Raw genomic sequence first — 16425 nt, forward strand, 5'->3', positions numbered from 1 at the left:
AAGTCTTTACTCTCTGTGCAGCAAACAGATAGAGGCTTCTCTGAGAACCTGACTGGTCCAAAAAGAAAAATTAAGCATCCCAAATAGATCACCCTACAATTACATTCACAGTCCATATGCTATATTGTTCTACTGCTGACTTGGGTAGGTTAGGAGTTAACATTTTTCTTTCTCTTTTTGGTTCTGAATGAGAACTAGTCATTAGAAAAAAAAAAAAAAACTTACATGAAATTTGGGAGTGGAGATTAAGTAATGGTCATTACTCTCTTAAGAATTCCACAGTTAAATGTAATGCTGGAAAAGTGCAGAGTTGCCTCACAGATTCCAGCTTATCTTTCCATATCATCAACTCTATATCATGTTCTTCTTCCCATTTATAAGCCTTAGTAACAAACAGCATTCCCAGGCTCATCACCAGATACCTGGTGGCAAACCTACAGTGCTAGTACAGAGGTAACAGTTTCCCACAGTCTTCTCCTTGACTTTTGTTTGTAGTCCCGCTGTGGTGGGGGTGCTAGGCTTCTTAGATTTCCCTAGAGACCCTGATTTTTCCACCCACTTCAGTGCCTGAAGAGGACTTGCTAGTGACATTTTATCTGATCTGCTAGTCCTTCCCTAGTTCCCTCCACAAATATTTAGGGCTAATTCCTATGACAAATCCCTTAATATTTATAGAGGTTCTGCTTCCCTATTGGATACTGACTAATAGTATCCACAAGCCATATTCAGGTGCTTAGTTTTCAGTCACCTTTTAAAATGCCCCCATGCTTTTTAATTGCCTTGACAAAGCTACTACCATAAATCTCCTTTGAGAGAAAAGAGATAATATCACAGACACACACAAAAATACTGGATTTTATTATAAACAAATATTCAGCCAAGAGATAAAGCTCTTAGGAATTAAAAATCTAATAGTAAAAATGAAATACTCATCAGAAGAACTGGAATATAATATTGAATCTATCTCCAGAAAATAGAAAAACAAATAAATAAAGAGATGAAGAAGACGAAAAATATTTTACAAAATAGAAGACTAGTCCAGAGAACTCAATATCTGAAAACACAGTTTGACAAAGAGAAGAGGAAAGAGAAAGGAAGATATCAACAATGAAATAACTCAATCCAAGTCCTCAGAACTGAAGAGTTTCTAGATTAAGATGACTCATATACTGTCAAAAAAAAATGATGAAAACAGACCCACATCAAGATACACCATTTGAAATTTGACAACACAGGAGAAAGACGATCCTAGCAGCTTCTGGAGAATAAACACTGGTTACATGCAAGGAATTAGAAGTAAAAATGGGTTTAGGCTTCTACATTTCAATACCAGAGCAATGTCTTTAAATTTTGAAGGAAAAATCTTTCCTGTATACAAATTCTATACCTTTTTACAAAGGAAAATAGACTTTCACACCTGGTCAAGTAAGAATTTTACTCCCATTCATCTTTTTAGGGAGCTACTAGAGAAAATGGTCAACCTAAGAAAGAAATTAAACCAAGAGGGAGAATTCATGGCACAGAACAAAAAGGAGAGGTGATAAGAATCTAGGTGATGCTAAAGGGAGAACATGTACTAGGCAAGGAGAGTACCCAGCAGATTGAAAAGTATAAAAACGGCCGGGCGCGGTGGCTCAAGCCTGTAATCCCAGCACTTTGGGAGGCCGAGACGGGCGGATCACGAGGTCAGGAAATCGAGACCATCCTGGCGAACCCGGTGAAACCCCATCTCTACTAAAAAATACAAAAAACTAGCCGGGCGAGGTGGCGGGCGCCTGTAGTCCCAGTTACTCGGGAGGCTGAGGCAGGAGAATGGCATGATCCCGGGAGGCGGAGCTTGCAGTGAGCTGAGATCCGGCCACTGCACTGCAGCCTGGGTGACAGAGCGAGACCCCGGCTCAAAAAAAAAAAAAAAAGAAAAGTATAAAAACAACACACACACACACGTACATATATAATACACACACACACACATTCATATATATAGACACATATACATACATATACACACACATATATGTATGTACACATACATATATATGTACATATAACACATACATATGTGTGTGTCTATATATACATATGTATATGTGTGTGTGTCTATATATATGAAGGACATAGATACTCTTCTTTCCACAATGCACAGATATTTTGAAAATAATAAAACCATTGCTTTTGTTGAAGAGATCCACAATATTGATGATGCATAGCAGAGATTGAATGATGTGTCAATGAACACATCATTGACATGAGTTGTTATATCTAGCCTAGTGCCTCTCTTTTAACCAGTATCTTAGCCAAAGTCTTCTGATTCCTGCAGAGTATAATGAATAAAATACACACACACACACACACACCCCACACACAACAATTTGTGCAAATGACAGGATTTAGGTTGATATGATAATTGATACACAGGTATGGATACACATAGAATATCTTCAAAAGTTAGATATTACAAAAAGCTGGTAATAGTTCTTGCAATCCTGAGAATAGGAAACGAGCTAACCGGGGGGAAGGAATGTGAGGAAGACTGACTTTTCTCTTCTCAGTTACCATTTTTTTGCTTCTAAATTTTGTGCTGTGTGTATATTACCTATATATAATTAATAAAACATTCTCCTCCCACCACAAAAAAAGAATTATTTATTTATTTATTTTTGAGGCAGAATTTCGCTCTTGTTGCCCAGGCTGGAGTGCAATGACAAGGTCTCGGCTCACTGTAATCTCCGCCTCCCGGGTTCAAGTGATTCTCCTGCCTCAGCCTCCCAAGTAGCTGGGATTACAGGTACCTGCTACCACATCCAGCTAACTTTTTGTATTTTTAGTAGAGACAGGGTTTTGCCATGTTGGTCACGCTGGTCTCGAACTCCTGACCTCAGGTGATCCGCCCGCCTCGGCCTCCCAAAGTGCCAGGATTACATGCATGAGCCACTGCGCCCAGCAGAATAACTTTAGACTTCTCAGTGGCCAGTGGAAGATAGAAGGCCATGGAATAATGACTTTAAAATTCTAAAGACAAATTATTACAATCTAGAATTCCATATATAGTTATACAATTAGGCATTAGATAGAATAAAGATAATTAGATATTTTTAGGCAAAATAGCCTCAAAATATACTTCCTTGTACAATTTCTCAGAAAACTACTAGAAAGTATGTTTTAACAATTGAGCAAATAAACCTAGAAAAACAAAGATATAGTATATGGGAAATGGAAATATAATCCACGAGAAAGACAAAGGGAATCCTCGGGTGAGGGGTGATCCCCAGATAAACACTGTAAGTCAAGTCTAGCAGATATTCAACCTAGATTACAATAGGTCAGAAATCTCAGAGAGATTGCTTCCAAAAGTTGAAGTTAGTAGGGCACCTGATGGACCTGAAATCCAGAGACATCTTACGATGTGTAATTCCTGGTCCTGTTTGCTCTCAGATCCATTTCCTGCCAATCCTCTGCTCCGCTCTGTGTTTCAGGGAGGGATGGTCCCTGCAGGTTGGCTTTCTTAGGCTTCTACATTAGTGCATTTCTGATTGAGACCATTGGTAACAGTTTGGAGAAGAGGAAAGGAAGGGGTCATTTTCTACATCTCTTTCTTGGGCAACTCCCTTAGTATTATAAGTTTCTTGTTTTTTTGTTTTGTTTGTCTGTTTGTTTGTTTTTCTTGAGGCAAACTCTCACTCTGCTGCCCAGGCTGAAGTGCAGTGGCTTGATCATGGCTCACTGCAGCTTCAACCTCCCAGGCTCAGGTAATCCTTCCACCTCAGCCTCCCAAGTAGCTGGGACTACAGGTGTGCACCACCACACCAGGCTAACTTTTTAATTATTTATAGAAATGAGGTTTCCCTATGTTGCCCAGGCTAGTCTCAAACTTCTGGGCTCAAGCAATCCTCCTCTCTCATCCAGAGTGCTGGGATTATAGGCATGAACCACCAGACCCAGCCTAGGTTACCATTTTGATTCCATCTATCCCTGGATATCAATGCTAAGGCTTCAGACACCATTTTTCTCCTTTTTCTCTAAAACCTAGGAAGAAAAGCTACTGATAGCATTCTGCTGATACCAAAGTGTTCAGTTACTTCACTGACCCCTTTAACTTCTCGCCTCCTCCCTGCGTTCCAGTTCCTTAAATTCAGTACCTTTGTTGTAAATTCTTTGTTTTTTTTTCCAGTTTGAGAAATTAATGTGTATCAGTGATATCAGTTTCAAACACATTTCCAACATTTCATGTGACTTTTTCTTAGATGTCCTTGATTTACAATGTGCAGGGATGTATTTATTTCTGCAGTTGCATTTATCAATCTCTTTTATGGATTCTGACTTGCCCCACTGAGTTTATTAAAACAAATCCCCCTGCTTTTCCTTCTGGGTCCCTTCTCTGGACTTATCCTCCATGCTGAATACCCCCTCTCCTTCCAGCCCTGCAGGTCTATTCTCCCTTTTCCCTGGATGTGCACAGGCCTTGGTCATCTTTGCACTCTCCCTTACTCCTTCCTGGAAAACCCTCCTTGTCATCTAGCCTCCCAGGACCATCCTTCACATCTCACTTCAGATGTGAAGTAGCTGTGCCTCCAGGAAGCCCTCCTGGACCACAACATGTACTGCCTCATTTACGTTTACTGATTTACATCACCATCCTCAGGGCTTGTGCATCCTGAGTCACCTCCATCATGTGTCATGTGGCCTTGTGAACACCTGTTCCTAAGTCCCCACTCCTCATCAGACTCTGAATTTCCTGGAGTGAGTCTCTGTCAGATGCATGGTGATAAGTCAGTAAACTAGTGTCAGGTGAGGATATGGATAGAGAACAAGAACATTCAGGGTCAACCTGGATGCTAAAGTGTCAGTAACAGCATTGAAGAGGGTGTGGGATATGGGTCTAATCTGACATCTTATCTGGGTGTCCTGTGAAGCCCGAGACCTCTGTGCTTTCTGGGGCCTCGAGCAAGCTGAACAGGGCCCATCAGTGCAGAGACCTTCACAGAGAAACTGGGGCCTGAGCCAGGCTCTGGGCTGCTGCTCACTCCTCTCTTCAGATCCATTTCATAGTCTCTGTTTCTCTCAGTCTATGTCTGTGTGTCTGTGTGTCTGAATCTGTCCCTCTATTTGCTCTTCTTCGGAGTTCTCCTTCCTTCTCAATGTCTGTCACTCAGACCCTCTGTCTCTTTCTCTCCAGAATCCATAACCCTGAAAAATGGTTTATCACTTCACTTCAGGTCCTGGAAGGACAGTGTCTGCACCTGGTCTGTGTTTTCAACAGCAAACCTCCAGCCAGGCTGAGCTGGGCCTAGGAGAGCCTGACCCTGAGCCCCTCCCAGTCCAACACTGGAGTGCTAGAGCTGCAAGTGCACCTCAGAGATGAAGGAGAATTTACCTGCCAAGCTCAGAACCCTCTGGGAACAGCAGAGCTCCTTGACGCTCTCCCTGCAGAGTGAGTGTCAAGGGGCTGCACACCAGACCGCAGCCTCTCACAACCTGCAGCTCCCAGGTAGCTAAGCAAGTGGCCCCCTGGGGTCACCCAAGGGAATAGGAGTGCGCTCAGCCCAGATGCAAAGTCAGCTTTGAGGCCTGGACTGACACTGAGGCCAGAGCCCTCTGTTTACTGCTGGTCAGTCTTGGGAGGGGTTGAGGTGAGGCCTGGACTGACACGTTCTTCCATCCAGGAATTCAGGAAGGATCTGAAGAACAAATGTCCAAGTCTGACAGGAACAGGAAAAACAAGGAATTGTGGTTTAGCAGGTGAATCTTCCTTGTCCCATTTTTCCCAGTAAAACCAGGGCTCATGGTGGAGGTGTTTATTTTGGCCGTCAGGGAGGCAGCTGTGAAGATCTTGTTTCTCTGTCTCTGCCTCATCTTCCTCAGGTGAGTGCTGCCCCAGGACCAAAGCAGGAGGTGTGGGGCAGGCAGGGACATGATGCTGAATTCGATTCCTAGTGCTGGAGGGACCTGAACCAGTTACAAGGGCCTGAGGCCAGCAGTTGAGTTGTGATGAGAATTCTGCATGGGCCAGTTGTTGTCCGTCCCCAACTCTGGGCGAGAGTCCAGCTCTCATCATGGAGGTCTTGGAGGTTAGGCCTGCTCTCTCCACCTCAGTCCCCTCCAGCCCCTTAGCAGGGCACAGGAAGGTGAGTTTGCTGCTCTCTATACCCTGATCTGGCCACAGTGACAGGCCGTGGGCCCTTCGCTTATTATGAGGTCCTGCAGTAGGAATGCAGCAAGGGCAGCAGCAGGTGTGGAAGCTGTAAACACTGTCATGGGCCATCTTCCAGATGAGTGTCATGGAAGTCTCACCCTCCAACATCCCACTAGACACCTCTCCCTAGATGGCTCCTAGGATTGCTCCACTCAACATGGCCAAAGTTGAACCAACCATCTACCCACCCCCAAACAACTTTCTCTCTGGGATCCCCATCCCACTGATGACACAGTGACCCCGTCTTTAAAGTCATAACAAGGGTGTGGTTCTCCATCGTGAGCTTCCTCCTCCCTTCTCCAGATCCCATAGGTCACTAATTCTTGTCCCTCCTTCTCCTAAGCAGAGCTCACCTTGGAGCCCTTTTCTCCATCCTAACCCTGTTCATTCCTGGAGCCTCACCTTTTCTCTGGTCACTGAACCCTCCTGACCTCCTGCCTCTCTCTCTCCCCACCACAGGCCCCCACACAGTGCTTCTAGATGCCTCTATGTCCAGTTCCTCCACAGTCTGAATGGCCATGTTTCCCTTCCATTGCTGTAGAATGAGGTGCAAACACCACAGCATGGTCTGTCACCTGCTAGACTTTGCTCCCAGATGGTACACAAATGGCCAAAGAGAGGTGGCGGGCGCCTGTAGTCCCAGCTACTCGGAAAGCTGAGGCAGGAGAATGGCGTAAACCCGGGAGGCAGAGCTTGCAGTGAGCTGAGATCTGGCCACTGCACTCCAGCCCGGGCGACAAAGCGAGACTCTGTCTCAAAAAAAAAACACAAAAAACAAAAAACAAATGGCCGAAGAGCACATGAGAAGATGCTCAACATCATTAGTCATTTGACAAATGCAGATCAAAACTGTAAAGGAGATGCTACTTCACACTAATTCCCAGGGCTGTACTATTTTTCCCATTGCTTCTGTAACATATTACCCCAACATTAGTTAGTGGCTTGAAACACCACCACATGCTTCCTTACAGTTCCGCAGGTCAGAAGGATGAAACAGGACTCACCGGACTATAAAATGAAGGATGGTTCCTTCTGGATGCTTTTTGGAGCAAGGGTTTTATTGTTGGGTCTGCCGGCTGTACAAGAAGCGTAGTGGCTTCTGCTTTTGCTTGGCTTCTGGGGAGGCCTCAGTAAACTTAAAATCATGGCAGAAGGTGAAGGGGGAGCCAGCACTTCACACAGCTAGAGGAGGAGGAAGAGCTTTGTTGTAAATTCTTAAAATGGTTTCATTTTTCCTGGTGAGATATTTGGTTGAATTACAAAGAAATACCTAGAAATCTAAGAAAAACAATAAAGCAAAATGATTAATAGCAAGGAACAAAATTTGTGTAAGAAAAAGAAGGTTCTCAGCCAGGCACGGTGGCTCACGCCTGTAATCCCAGGACTTTGGGAGGCTGAGGTGGGTGGATCACAAGGTCAGGAGTTCGCAACCAGCCTGGCCAACATGGTGAAACCCTGTCTCTAATAAAAATAAAATAAGAAAGAGAAGGTTCTCGGTTGGGCGTGGTGGTGCATGCCTGTAATCCCAGCTACTTGGGAGGCTGAGGCAGGAGAATCACTTGAACCCAGGAGGTGGAGGTTGCAGTGAGCTGAGATCGAGCCATTGCACTCCAGCCTGAGTGACAGAGCAAGACTCCATCTTGAAAAAAATAAAAAGAAAAGAAAGAGTCGCCCCTCGGAGCTGGAAATGGCCGCCCCTTGGAGCTGGAAATGCAACTGTTGGGATATTCGGATGCTGGGGAGCTGGAGGCGGAGGCGGCTGGGGAGGTCCAAGCGATGTGACCAGGCCGCCATGGCTCGTCTCTTCCTCTCCTGCCGCCTCTTGTCTTGAAAATAACTTTTTTAGTCTAAAGAAAAAAAAAAAAGTAGCCGTCCGCCCCTCACGCCCTCTCTTCCTCTCAGCCTTCTGCCCGGAGAGGAAGCCCGGGGTGTCCGCTCCGCCTTCGGGGCCGCGCTGCCGAGCCCCGGCCGCCCCCGGCCGCCCCCGCACGCCGTCCCCATGCATCCCTTCTACCCCGGGCCGCCGCCATGATAGGCGAGATCGCCGCCGCTGTGTCCTTCATCTCCAAGTTCCTCCGCACCAAGGGGCTCACGAGCGAGCGACAGCTGCAGACCTTCAGCCAGAGCCTGCAGGAGCTGCTGGCAGAACATTATAAACATCACTGGTTCCCAGAAAAGCCATACAAGGAATCAGGTTACCCTTGTATTCGCATCAACCATAAAATGGATCCTCTGATTGGACAGGCAGCACAGCGGATTGGACCGAGCAGTCAGGAGCTGTTCAGGCTTCTCCCAAGTGAGCTCGCACTCCGGGTTGACCCCTGCGAAGTGTCCTACAGAATTGGAGAGGATGGCTCCATCTGTGTGCTGTATGAAGCCTCACCAGCAGGAGGTAGCACTCAAAACAGCACCAACGTGCAAATGGTAGACAGCCGAATCAGCTGTGAGGAGGAACTTCTCTTGGGCAGAACGAGGGCTTCCAAAAACTACAATATGATGACTGTATCAGGTTAAGATATAGTCTGTGGATGGATCATCTTACAATAATGGATAAATTTGATTTTTGCTTTGGGTGGGCTCCTCTTGGGGATGGATTATGGAATTTAAACCATGTCACAGCTATGAAGATCTGGCACAAGATAGAGTGGTAAAAAAAAATTTTTTTAAGCGACAGTGCCATAGTTTGGACAGTACCTTTCAACGATTAATTTTAATAGCCTGTGAGTCCAAGTAAATGATCACTTTATTTGCTAGGGAGAGAAGTCCTAGGTTGGTTTCAGTTTCTCCCAGACATACCTGATTTTTTACATCAGTCCCTTTAAAGAAAATCTGTATTTCAAAGAACCTTTCTCTGCAGTAAATCTCGCAGAGGAATTTGCACTATTACACTTAAATTGCTACTGTTAACCTTTTTGGCAGCTCAATAGGAAAGCTGAACGTTTTAAACATGGTAGTACCGGAAATTTTACGACAAGACTTTTACCTAGCACTTAAATATGTATAAATGTACATAAAAACAAACTAGTAAGCATGACCTGGGGAAATGGTCAGACCTTGTATTGTGTTTTTGTCCTTGAAAGTAGCAAGTGACCAGAATCTGCCATGGCAACAGGCTTTTAAAAGACCCTTAAAAAGACACTGTCTCAACTGTGGTGTTAGCACCAGCCAGCTCTCTGTACATTTGCTAGCTTGTAGTTTTCTAAGACTGAGTAAACCTCTTTATTTTTAGAAAGTGGAGGTCTGGTTTGTAACTTTCCTTGTACTTAATTGGGTAAAAGTCTTTTCCACAAACCACCATCTTTTTTATGAACTTTGTTAGTCATCTTTTATTTGGTAAATTATGAACTGGTATAAATTTATACAGTTCATGTATATTGATTGTGGCAAAGTTGTACAGATTTCTATATTTCGGATGAGAAATTTTTCTTCTCTCTATAATAAATTGTTATCTTGGCATTTTAAAAAAAAAGAGAGAAGGTTCTCATATTTTACTATATGGTTTAGCCCTTATTTTAATTTAAATGATCAAAGTAAAATAAATAATTATTTGCTCTAACAAAGATTAGACTCACTTTTCATAACCCAAACCATACAACATGATAGATCAGATCATAGAATTTCTCCTATAGAGCAAAAAGATACTCCTATTTGTAAGAGGTAGAAAAGTCTTATAGCTCTATGGAGAAAAGAAGAATACGATGTATAGGAAATAAAAGCTCTTCCTTTTGAGTGAGAGGGGTAGAGGAAGGAAGGTAGAGAGAAGAAAGAAAAGGGAGAAAGGAAGTATGGGAAGTGTGACACATGGATCCGATAGACCTTCTCCAGTCTTCTTTCCAAAGAACACAGGTATATTGGGTAAACTCCAAATGAGGAGATCTGGCCCCTTCTCTATCTTTGGGACTTTGGAAAGAGACTACCTGTCAGAACTGGAGAGAGAAGCATGTCAAGTAAATTTAATAGCAACTCTGAGTTCTACCTGAGAGCTTGTCAGAAGTAGCTGCTGTAATTAGGATGAGAGTTCTTAGAACTGGGGTTTGAAGGGCAGAACACTCTAATTGGAGTTAAGGAGTTCAGACACTCCTAAGGGGTAACAAGGTGGAGCCAAATCAATGGAAAGAGAGTACAAAGACCTCAGTGAGCTGAGGACAAAGAGAACACAAGCTCATTGCCATAATTGTCAGTAATAAATACCATCAACGGAAACAGTTCATGAATGAAATAAACCAGCCAGTGCACCCCCCAACCACAAGGACCAGGCTAGGGCCAAGGAGACACATTTCCCTTAATTCTCTCAATAACCCCAACTAATAACTTTAGCACACTGCAAAAGATGCTTCTAGCGGTCCAGGAACTCCACTATTCTTCCAGAAGATGCTACTTGGGGAGGAACCCGGAAGGGAAGCAGAATCCCAAAAGAACCTGAGAAATACAAGATAAACGAAGTTACCTAAAGAGAAAAATTAAATGTTTGGATCCTACTGCTTCATGCTGACTTGGGCTATAACTGGTTTATATATTTTTTTCTGACTACCTAGAGACATAAAGAAGCACATTTGAGTTGTTGTAGTCCATTGGCAACCTCACAATGCAGAAGTTTAGCTACAGAAGCGACAATTTTATTCATGAGAAGACTGAAGCACAGAGGGCTTAAATGTCTTTGCCAAGGTTAAAGCTGAAAATAGAATGATGATTTCAACTACAGTTGACCTTAGTAAAAAGCAGGTCCTCTTTGCCAAATACGAGTATCTTGATCCCTCAGCAAAGGCTCTTTTTCCTGCACCTTCACTCTCCAGCCACTGCCTTTCTTTTCCTACTCCAACTTCTACATAATGATACAGCTCTTCATTCTGCTTAAGACCATGTGTCTGATGATACAATTAGCTTAAAGTTTGTTTAAAGTTACAGATAAAAAAACTTACAAGTTACTTTATATCAGGCCATCTATAAAAACAAATCAAAGAGGAACTCACAGTCACTTGTAGATTCTGAACAGATGTCTTTGGCAAGAATAGAACGTAGAAAGAAGAAAATTCCAAACCATGATGCCACTTGGACAGTTCTGAGAACACTGATACAGCTTCCCCATTTTTAAATTTATAATTACAGTAAAACTCTGGTGAAAATACAAGTTGAGAATGTATCAGCTGATAATAGAATATTTTCTTTTCTTTTTTTTTCTTTTTTTTTTTTTTTTTTTTGAGACGGAGTCTCGCTCTGTCGCCGGGGCTGCAGTGCAGTGGCCAGATCTCAGCTCACTGCAAGCACTGCCTCCTGGGTTTACGCCATTCTCCTGCCTCAGCCTCCGAAGTAGCTGGGACTACAGGCGCCCGCCACCTCGCCTGGCTAGCTTTTTGTATTTTTTAGTAGAGACGGGGTTTCACCGTGTTAGCCAGGATGGTCTCGATCTCCTGACCTCGTGATCCGCCCGTCTCTGCCTCCCAAAGTGCTAGGATTACAGGCTTGAGCCACCGCGCCCGGCCGAGAATATTTTCAACAAGAATGACCACTCAGACTTTTGACGTTAGAATCTATGATGGTTAAAAGAGAAGGGTAACTATTAGAGATGTGCAAGGATGCTGAACAGGAGGCATTCTACTCCACCCATCACTTGACCTTTCACAATTTGTGGTGCTCCTGGGTATCAAAGACCTAATTATTTTAAGCACTATTCTTTCTGTGGGTTTTTAAATAATTAATTTGTTTCCTATTCAGTCTAAGCTCTCAAGAAAACTGTGGAGTCTTGTCATAATACTTTGTAATTTATAACTTTCCTTTAGTTATATTCCTTCCTGGTATTCTCACAGTACTTCATGTGATAGATGATACAGATGAGAAACCGTGGTTCCAAGAATTCAAGCAATTTCTGCAAGGCCCCATTACTGGAATATGAGGAGCTGGGATTCCAAACCCAGTCTTCCAACGGCAAATCCCTTTCCACTCTAATTCCTTCCTGAATTTATCTGATTTACAGCAGGGTAATGACTCCCAAACTTTAACTCTGCCCTAGGAAATTACTCATACTTTCTCTTTATCATCAAAAAGGAGCCTGTCAAGAATCAGTGTCAAAAATTCTTAATCCGGTGAACTGTATTGCTCTTCTAAATTTAACTCTACACCAAATTATGCATAGAAAGAGATTCGTTGGCCTGCAGACCTGAGATTCTGAAATTTTCTGTAGTGCCTAACAGACCTTTTTGATCCATCACATTTAGTCACATCAATCATATTAACGCAAAGAACACATTGTAGAGAAAATAATGTAACTTGATTGATGTGAACAGATGTGACATGGGACAATTAAGTTTCAGTTTAAGGACCCAAGGAGAAAAAACACCTGATGCTCTATAAGGTTCACTAAACAAAGACCCCATTGCTAACAGTATAAATAGGATTTATAGGCTTTGTTTTCCCAAGTGGAAGAAAGAAGAAATACAATATATCTTAATAGTATAATATGTGTTTATCTACCGTGCATGGGCAGAAAATTCCCCGATTGTCTGAAATCTAATATTTCCTTTTGCATTCTAGAGCCAAGTCTAACCTAGCAGTACTAATCCACAGGGAAAATAACACTGTGTTTTACGAAATAAATTATAATTATTATACATATGGAGGAAAACATTTCAAAATAATTCCATATATTTAAGAAAAATAAGTAATTTTAATAGACTTGAAATGTGAATCATACTTTATTGGGAATATTTTTAAAGCATTTTACATGGTGAATATTTAAAGGCATTTACACTGGTACAAAAGATTATAACCATTCCTTTCAAAGTCTTCTTTTTCTTGAGTTCCACTTCATAATTTAAACCTAAGTAAAACAAAGATCAAAATATACTGGGAGTTGAGTCCATTCTCTATCTCCCACTGCAAGACTGAGTTGTAGTGGGCCCATACCTAGCACCATGGCCTCGTTGAATAAAGTCTGCCTTACCAGCTTAAGAAAATACTCACGTACACACATTTTTTAATGGAAGAAACAGGGAAACATTTGGTAGTTTTGAGTGTGTGTTTGTGTGTATATATATGTATGTATATACATATATACACACACACCCCTATATTAGGTATATATACCTATATATGAAAATAACAAAAAGAAGACATATAGTATATATATGCACATGTGTGTATATATACATTTGTGTGTATATGTCTACTTGAATGTGTGTATACGTATATACATGCATATATATATACTTAAAACTACCAAAGTTTTCCTGTTTTTTTCCCATTAGATATTGAGAAAATTAACACTTGTATCTTATATATCTTATTAGTGGAAATAATAATTTATAATCAATCTAATTTTTTTTTGTTTTTTTGTTTTTAGTTTTTTGGTTTTTTTTTTTTTTTTTTAAGATGGAGTCTTGCTGTGTCACCCAGGCTGGAGTGCAGTGGCATGATCTTGCTCACTGCAAGCCTCGCGTCCTGGGTTCACAGCATTCTACTGTCTCAGCCTCCAAGTAGCTGGGACTACAGGCACGCACAACCACGCCTAGCTAATTTTTTTTTTTTTTTTTTTTAATAGAGACTGGCTTTCACCTTGTTAGCCAGGATGGTCTCGATCTCCTGACCTTGTGATCTGCCTGCCTCGGCCTCCCAAAGTGCTGGAATTACAGGCGTGAGCCACCGTGCCCGGCCAATCTAATGTTTTTAAAGCATATCTTTATTTTTTCTTTTTAACATTTCTCTCTTTCCTATCTCTAATACCCTTTCCCTTTTTTTCAGTCATCTCTCTCAGGTTAAATAATCCTCTTTCTATTTTGCTTTCCTCCCTCTTTTATTTCCTCAATGATTTACAAAAGGAACACCCAGGATTTCAGTACCCAATTCTTAGATGCTGTGTTTCTGGCCCCTGGCGTGCACAGTTAGTGCTTCCTAGAAAGCTGCCGCACAGAGGCAAAGTCCGGAGAGAGAGAGTGTGCCACCTCACAGCAGCTGTGTGGCCTTGGCCATGGACTGGATTCCTGTGCTTAAGGTTTCTTATCTTCATACTTGAGATAATCACAGTTACACACCCCATGGAGTAATTAGTGAGAATTAAACAAATTGATTCTAAAGTGTGTTATATATTTAGTAGTAGTAGAAGATGCTCAGTATGTTAGTTTATTTTCTCCTTTGTTGAGGGACTGAGTTTCATCTTTTTATAGAAGTTACAGTTTTTCTACCAATTTTGTTTCTTCTTCTCTCCATTAATGCCCAAGAAAGAAGATGAAGATGAAAATTGCAGGTTTCTTCTCCTCTTTCCCCTGTCTAATTTTGTTCATATTACAAAGCATTTCAGCATGGTAGGGTACAGCATCATGCTGAATGCTTTATAACATGAACTGAAATTAGTTTATGAGAATGAAAGATGAATAAAGCAATTTATACGGAAGTGAAAATCAGGGGGAGGGACAGAGAGGCATTATAATTACAAGACAAAAAATTGTGTATGGGCCAGGAATGATGGTTCACACATGTAATCCTAGCACTTTGGGAAGCTGAGGAAGGAGTTCGCTTGAGCCCAGGAGTTCAAGACTAGCCTGGGCAACATAGTGAGGTCTCACTCTATATAAAAATCCAAAAAAATTGACAGGCTTGGTGGCACATGTCTGTAGTCCCAGCTACTCGGGAGGCTGAGATTAGAGGATTTCTTGAGCCTGGGAGGTCGAGGCTGCAATGAGCTGTGATCATGCCACTGTACTCCAGCCTGGGCAACAGAGTGAGACCGCATCTCCAAAAAAACAAAACAAAACAAAAACAAAGTTGTGTATGGCATCCCAGGCCCTTCACAGTAATCCTATCCAAATGCTCATGCTTCTGGCCTCTATTCCTGAGAAGCAACTACTTTAGCCACATGAGAAGGCTTTCTGTGCCCCAAACTTTCCTTTCCCCGTTTTCTACCTGTCGGAATTCTAGTCGCCCTTTAAGAACCATCTGAAATGTTACCATCCCTGAGAATCTTCCCCCATTCCGGCAGATGAGATTAATAACTGCTTCTCTCCGGCTCCACAGCTCGGTTACCACACTAGCACAGCCCCATTGTTTACTTGCCCGAATCCCTTCCTAACCTCTTTGAAGAAGGGGTCTTTTTTCTTTTTCTTTTTTTTTTTTTTTTTGAGGCAGAGTCTCACTGTGTCACCCAGCCTAGAGTGCAGTGGCAGGATCATGGCTCAGTGCAACCTCTGCCTTCCAGGTTCAAGTGATTCTCCTGCCTCAGCCTCGCTAGTAGCTGGGATTACAGGCATGTGACACCATGCCCAGGTAATTTTTGTATTTTCAGTAAAGATAAGGTTTCACCATGTTGACCAGGCTGGTCTTGAACTTCTGACCTGAGATGATCTACTCGCCTCGGCCTCCCAAAGTGCTGGGATTATAAGCGTGAGTCACCGTGCCCAGACAAGAAGGGAGCTTGTCTTACTAACTCACTTAACCCCAGCGAGAAAACTCAGTACATTTTTTTCAACTTTTATTTTAGACTTAGAGGATACACGTGCAGATTTGTGTACCCTCTAAGATTATACCTGGGTATATTGTGTGATGCTGAGGTTTGGAGTATGAATGATCCTGTCACCAAGGTACTGAGCATAGTACTCAGTAGTTAGTTTAGTACATTTATATAGAGTTGAATGGCCAGGCGCGGTGGCTCAAGCCTGTAATCCCAGCACTTTGGGAGGCCGAGACGGGGGTGGATCACGAGGTCAGGAGATCGAGACCATCCTGGCTAACACGGTGAAACCCCGTCTCTACTAAAAAATACAAAAAACTAGCCGGGCGAGGTGGCGGGTGCCTGTAGTCCCAGCTACTCGGGAGGCTGAGGCAGGAGAATGGCGTAAACCCGGGAGGCGGAGCTTGCAGTGAGCTGAGATCCAACCACTGCACTCCAGCCTGGACCACAAAGCTAGACTCCGTCTCAAAAAAAAAAAAAAAAAAAAAAAAAAACCTATATAGAGTTGATTTTGTAAAATACAGAGATCTCAGTAATAATTATCTTTAACAATCACATTGTTCTTAAAATGTATGTAAAATGATATTTCATGGATGTTGAGAGCTTAAGGCATTTTTTTTAACTTGCCTGCATAGCACTCAACTTAGAAGATTCCCTCATGTATCCACAGCCTTGTTCAAATGTTTCATTGGAGGGTCTTTTCAGAAGAAGAGGAGTGAAGGAAGAGGAATAAAGCAGGAGAAAATAAAGCTTAGAAAGAGTGTGGTGTCAGCTGAACAGAAGCTTTAGTTTGTTT

At 42.5% G+C, this 16425-nt stretch overlaps 1 pseudogene; it reads left to right on the forward strand.

Moving 5' to 3' along the window:
* Nucleotides 1-8058: 8058 nt before the first annotated feature.
* Nucleotides 8059-9019, forward strand: LOC102137611 (protein BTG1 pseudogene; annotated as a pseudogene).
* The last annotated feature ends 7406 nt before the right edge of the window (nucleotides 9020-16425 follow it).

This window comes from Macaca fascicularis, chromosome 4, assembly GCF_037993035.2.
Source record: "Macaca fascicularis isolate 582-1 chromosome 4, T2T-MFA8v1.1".
NCBI classification, from domain to species: Eukaryota; Metazoa; Chordata; class Mammalia; order Primates; family Cercopithecidae; genus Macaca; species Macaca fascicularis.